This window comes from Sprattus sprattus (genome assembly GCF_963457725.1).
Source record: "Sprattus sprattus genome assembly, chromosome: 14".
In the NCBI taxonomy this organism is placed as follows: domain Eukaryota; kingdom Metazoa; phylum Chordata; class Actinopteri; order Clupeiformes; family Clupeidae; genus Sprattus; species Sprattus sprattus.
Window position 1 is genome coordinate 10,778,672 of NC_137912.1, and position 7,250 is coordinate 10,785,921.

The window sequence follows — 7,250 nt, forward strand, 5'->3', positions numbered from 1 at the left end:
CCCAGTCTGAGGTCCTGAGCGCTCTGGACCAAGTTTTCATTGAGGATATCTCTGTATGTTCTTCTGTTCAGCCTTCCCTAAACCCTGACCAGTCTGACAGTCCCTGACGCTGAAAAACACCCCCACAGCACGATGCTGCCACCCTCATGTTCACCATTGGGGAAGGTATTGAGCAAGTGATGAGCGACGCCTGGTTTCCTCTAGACATGATGCTTAGAATTGAGGTCAAACAGTCCAGTGTGTATTTTACCAAACCAGAGGATCGTGTTCCTCACAGGTGCTGGTGGTAGGCTTCCGTGTGCCTTCCACTGAGAAGAGGCTTTCGTCTGGCCACTAAAAGCCCAGATCAGTGGAGTGTTGCAGTGATGGTTACTCTTATCTCCACACAGGATCTCTGGAGCTCAGCCAGAGTGACCATCGGGTTCTTTGTCACCTCTCTTATAAAAGCCCCTTGTCCCCATGATTGCTCACTTTGACTTTGACTCCTAGTTGTTCCAAACTTATTCCATTTTATAATTATGGGGGCCACTGTGCTCTTGGGAATCTTCAATGCAGAAGAATTCTTTTGTAGCCTTCCCCAGAATCTGTGCCTTAACACAATCATGTTTCTGAGCTCTGAAGGCAGTTCCTTCAACTTCATGGCTTGGGTTTTGCTCTGCTATGCATTGTCAGCTGTGAGACAATGAAATCAAATGGAATGAAATATACTGAAAACAGAAAGAGTCAACAGCAATATAGCAGGTTGGTACGTTTGTATTGCAGCTGTGTATGCATGCCCACCACTAAGGGGCGCTATTGTATCTCTTTGTAGTGACAGACACAAGATGTTCATTTCTTCCAGGACATTTACAAAGAGTCATCAAGCGTCAGCAATTGCCATATAATAGTGAATCCTGCAGGAATAAAGAAGTAATAATAACGCTGAAAATGGAAGGGCAAATATGCAAGATGATTTATTATCAGATTACAGTTGAAATCCCACAAGGTTGCAAAAGCTATAATATTTTATGAACTGTTTATCTTTTCCAATTTTATACGGCCATACTTACAATCATATGCAGACGCAGACTCTAACAGAGTCATTTGTAGCACGCTATATTCAAAGCCACCGCTCCAGTATTTAATGTTCTATGCTTCCAAGAAAAACAGGTGACACTTTCTCTCACTGGAACAAATTAAATCAATTTCATGCCCTTCATGCTATGACCAAAAGAGTGACCAGGAATAGCTGAGGAATAGCCGAGAGAAGAAGCTTCAAACAAGACACTAACTGTATTGTCTGTGTTGTCTAAATTTCACCATGGAGACGTGTGATAAATTTACCGTTAAATAATTGGGTTAGCTTAAATCTTGTGGGATCGTTTTGCCAAGATGATTTTCTTTTTTAAAGACTTAATTTGATTAGACTTGGCTAGCTAATAATTGCTATGTCTGTAAAAACACAATGTGTGTAAAACTTATTTGAAATGAAACTATTCTGCTTGTTCCACAATTTGGTGTCAGGGTTGTGTTTGGTGGTGGTGGTGGGCACGAAATGGGTTAATCTATATATCTATTGATCTATTTATTTATTTATTTTTGATTTATTTATTTATTTATCTATCTATCTATCTATCTATCTATCTATCTATCTATCTATCTATCTATCTATCTATCTATCTATCTATCTATCTATCTATCTATCTATCTATCTGTCAATCTGTCTACCTGTCTGTCTGTCTGTCTGTCTGTCTGCCTGTCTGTCAGGATTGTGGATCATTGGGTGGTAGGTAAGAAAGTGGCTTTAAAAGAAAATGATTTTGAACACCTGAAGGAGAAGGATGGAACGAGTGGAGATGAGGGATGGACAGAGGTGGTGGATGGTGGGTGGATGGTGGACGTGGTGGTGGGAGGGGGGAGAAGGTCAGGCCCAGAAAAGAGCGATTTGTTTTCAGTGAAACAGGAGAGCGCTCCCCCCACTTACCACCGGCACAGCCTACAGCGGAATCAATTACCACTCGCCTGCAGGAAACTGAAGCTGCGCAACACAGTAAGGGCACGACCTGCTGTGTGTGTGTGTGTGTGTGTGTGTGTGTGTGTGTGTGTGTGTGTGTGTGTGTGTGTGTGTGTGTCTGTGTGTGTGTGTGTGTGTGTGTGTGTGTGTGTGTGTGTGTGTGTTTGTGTGTGTGTGTGTGTGTGTGTGTGTGTGTGTGTGTGTGTGTGTGTGTGTGTGTGTGTGTGTGTGTGTGTGTGTGTTTGTTTGTGTGTGTAGGCGACTGCAGTTCTTGTGTGACTAACTGACAGTGATAAAAGGGGTGGGGAATGTGAGTTTTAAAGCTGGGTGCTGATGGAAATGACACAATGATTTTTTTTCTTCAGTCAACTTCTTAGCAGAATCCCAGGGACATGACGGTGAGAGCATTGTATTGTAGGGATAGAGGTTTGATGTCCGAGAGACAAGAGTGGCGGGCTTAAGCATCTTTACATGAGAAGAGTGGGAGATTAAAGTGAGTGGGGATGATGTGTTTGTGTGTGTGTGTGTGTGTGTGTGTGTGTGTGTGTGTGTGTGTGTGTGTGTGTGTGTGTGTGTGTATGTGTTTGTGTGTTTGTGTGTGTGTGTGTGTGTCTGTGTGTGTGTCTGCGTGTGTGTGTGTGTGTGTAGAGTTATGAGGGCAGCGCAGTGTGTTACTCTACACCTCACGGAGACTGTGGCTCACCAGAGGCCAGTGTGGTTCAGGAGGGTTTGAAAACCTCTGAAACCTCTAACCACAGCGGCTCGCGCACACATTCACACACACACACACACACACACACACACACACACACACACACACACACACACACACACACACACACACACACACACACACACACACTCACACACACACACACACACACACACACACACAGACACACACACACACATAGGCACAGGCACACACACACACACACACACACACACAGAGGCACACACACAATAACAAACACACACACACACACACAGAAGCACAAACACACAGACAGACAGTCAGACACACATACATACAACAAGACAAAAACCACCAGAAAATACATACTCTGAGTTTACAACAGTGCACACATACACACACATACACACACACATACGCCCACAAACAATAACAGTTAGATTTCCCTGAATCACTGTGCACTGGTTATAGACCGCTAGTGTCATCTAACAATATTTGTTATGGAGAAATAGGATCTGGCAATACTGCTGCCAAACCAATTTTGTTTGGTTTGGCAGCAAAGTTCTGTACTCACATTCCCCATCAATGCAAAATACAGGGTAGATACTTATCCAGAAGTTGACAATGCACAAAATTGGGGAAATGAATCAAAATCTGCTTAATCTCGCCTTCACTGCAGTTGAAGTGTAACAGTGGCAAAAATGACATTGCACTGTCAAACAGCTCAATTTAGTTTGTCATAACTGTCCTTCAAGCGCCAGGTTTGGATTTTGTGTCTTTTGATGTGAATGGGCTCACGTAAACATCTGTTGCACATCTGTTTGATGGAGAGATGAATGTTGAGGGAGGGGAGGAGAGAGTGTGAAAGGAGAAGGAGAAGGAGAACAAGGGGTTTGACCCCAGAGGTCCTGTCCACAGATGAAGGAATACATTCAACTATGGTTGGATAGATGGATTGATGGATGGATTGATGGATAGATGGATGGATAGATGAAGGGGAATAAGAAGGATGGGAGAGAGGGAGAAAGGGAGAAAGGGATTGGGTCCTGAAGGAAATTGAGGAGGACAGCACAAGTGATTGGTTACTATTAGTAGACACTAATGGGTGTGACATCGATAAGACGTGTAACTGGATCGCATGTGTTTTAGTGCTAACTGCTGCACTCCCGCCCAGGCATCAATCATTATCGCACTCCTGCAGGGATCCCTCGCAGCTGCTAAATATTTAATCAGCTTTAAAAAAGAAGGAGGGAGAAAACGGGAGAAAAAGAGGGAGAAAAAGAGATAAGGCATTACCTCAGTTTGTCCTCTGTTTCACAGCACGCCCTCCCCGGCCACCTCCTCCTCCTCTTCCACCTCCTTTTCTTTTCTCTGACTTTCTCTGGATCTCTCAAACTCTTTCTCCAATGCATGCTTTTGCACTTCAACTTGCTTTACTTTACAGTTATGGACACTTTGGCCGAAATCAATGGGTTTCAGGCATTTTATCTGTTGTGTGCAATATTTTGGTGAAGGATGAACTGAATCAGTGGTGTTTGACTGTGATCTTGCTTAATTAGCAATTACTTTCGTGAGACTATATGATATGGGGATGCGCCATATTATTCAGCCGATCAGTCAATGCCAATGTAAAATGTTTAGATTTTAGATCTTCCCTTTTTCCAGTTTTTCCAGCTTTTTACTGTACTTCAACCCTCGACCCAAAAGCACTTCACTTTTCTGTCAGGCTCCCCCCCTCCCCTCTCTTTCTCTCTCTCTCTCTCTCACACACACACACACACACACACACACACACACACACACACACACACACACACACACACACACACATTCATACTGCTTCCCCTTGCACAGCCCTTCCACATGTCATGCTGACCAACAAATTCAATCTCCTCCAAAATGGCTGACTTTCGTTAAATCCCCCCATCTCCTCACTCCTCCCCCTGTCCCCCACACCCCCATCTCTAGTCTCGCCCTCCCCTCCCGTCCACACCTCCACTTCTCCTCTCTCCTCGCTCCTCTCGCCCTCCCCTCTCTCCTAAGCTGACATGGCCTCTCCGTCCTGGCCGAGCCCCGAACCTGCCTGTGACACGTCCCCAAAGTCACACCGGACACCGGAGCCCTTGCCGCTTCCACTGGAGCCGTAATTAAAGGATATGTTACGGCACGGAGCCGCGGTGTCCGGTGACCGGCCCCGAGACCCGATACCTGCGCTCGCTCTGCACAGCAACAGACGCCCATTAGCACAGATGAATTATACATTCAGCAACACATTCAGGAGCATATGGAGAGAGAGAGGGAGAGAGAGAGAGAGAGAGGGTGTCAAAATGGCTGGTGAGGAGAGAGAGTGATGAAAGAAAAGAAGCATCTACTTTCTCTCTCACTCTCTCCCTCTAGCTCTCTCTCTCTAACCCTGTCTGTATGTCTGTATGTGTGTGTGTGTGTGTGTGTGTGTGTGTGTGTGTTTGTGTAACATGAGGGTGTGTCATAAATGTCTGCATATCTGTGAGAGACCATGGTTGTGAATGACAGGGAGGGAGAGGATAAGTGAAAGAGACAGACTAGGAGACAGTGTGCAGAGATAAAAGACAGGTTTCTGCCTATCCTGCCGAATGTTGTCAAAGAAAGTTTGATTGAAAAAAAGTACTTTTCATCAGATTTGTATTTGGTTTAACCGAAACCTCTTTTTAGCATTTAACAAAAAAAGTCTGAAGACACATCCCAAATGCTCCTATTTTATATGAACTCACTCAGACAACCAGTAGGAGATGACACTTACCTCAAGAGAAACTATCCCTCAGCGACCTCTAAAGTGAGGTCACCCAAATTTCACTCTTTAATGCTGTGGTGTCTACTGTGGTGCCAAGCAAAAAAAGGGTACTGGGCTGTATCAGTATTTTAATTTAGTTTTATCTAAATGTAAATTTAAAATTATTAATTGACAGACAGCATCAAAGCACATTCCCATTCCTTGTCTTCCAAAGCTTCGGCGAATTTAAAAGCTCACCTTTTGATAAATGTTCTGTTTCTGCTCAGATGGAGTAATTCTTGACTGATGTCCACTCTCAGCAAAAGGGGGGGGAAAAAAGAGAGAGCCAGAGAGAGAGAAAGAGAGAGCGAGCGAGAGAGAGAAAGAAAGAGATGCCCTATAACACTGTAACCTGACAGGGGGCTTCTGTCATATTCTGACAGCATTGCCCTAAATACCCCGACAACACTGGAGGTAATGACCAGGTGGAGAGGAGAGAGCCTGATGATGCACTCAGGGCATTCATTTGGTTTTGGTCAATGACACTTTACATTTCATTACATGCTTCTCAGTGCTCCTCCTTAAGAGTGCCAACAACTAAGGGCCCATTTACAATGAAACAAGAGAGAGAGAGAGAGAGAGAGAGAGAGAGAGAGAGAGAGAGAGAGAGAGGGAGAGAGAATATGGCCAATTTGCACAGAGCAATCCTCATGCTCTGAGCGTGTTGCAGTAATTTTGCAGAATGAACTTGAATGAACTCATAGACTCCAGGCTAATATAGATACACAATACTGGACAAACTCTCCACGGGTCACAGATTATGTTACAGTAATAATAAAGTCTCACGGAGGATAGAGGATATTAGATCATATTACAATTATGCTCTGCTATCTGATCATATCTTTTTTTTAATCAGAGTTTGTCACATGGAAAAGACTATTCTTTTTCCCCTGAGCTTCATTATTTAATTAATAATAGTAGGACAGCATATTACAATTGACATTATAGCAAAAACAACCAAATACCTCACGCAAACAGACATTCAAGAGGTGAACAAATAGGTACTTTCTTATAAATAGTACAAATTCTGAATTCGTTTTTTTGAGTTAAGATGCGGGAAACAGTATTTACATTTAGTCATTTAGCAGACGCTTTTATCCAAAGCGATGTTTAAAGGACAAAACAATCGAGCTACAAGCAATAGAGACCAAGTGTAACGATAACTACTGCTTACCATAAGAAATAAATAAAGTGCAGGAATGTAGGTACTGTAAGTATCTCTCTTATTCTGAGTAATCTTCAGGCGCGGACACGTGGCAGTAAGTGAAACTGAGGACGGCTGTCATCTGTCTCTCTATCTCTCTCCACTGAACACACACACATGCAGACACACACACACACACACACACACACACACACACACACACACACACACACACACACACACACACAACACACACACACACACACACACACACACACACACACACACACACACACACACACACACACACACACACACACACACACGGTTTAAAGCCAAGTTGCCATGTTGGCTGGCCTGTCTCCTGTGTGGGGATGCGCGAGACGACATGGTCGCCAGTGTGATTAATGACACCACAGAAGCTATGATATCAACTCGGTCGACCTCTCGAGCACAAACGCTCCATTTCCAGAAACAATGCACTTCAGTCCACAGGCCGTGAGGTAGTGGAGACATGATGCCATTTAAATGCCCCTTTAAAAGAATAAAAGAAGTAAAACACAGCCACGTAAATAAAATCACCGAACACAATGTGACCTGGGCAGCCGGC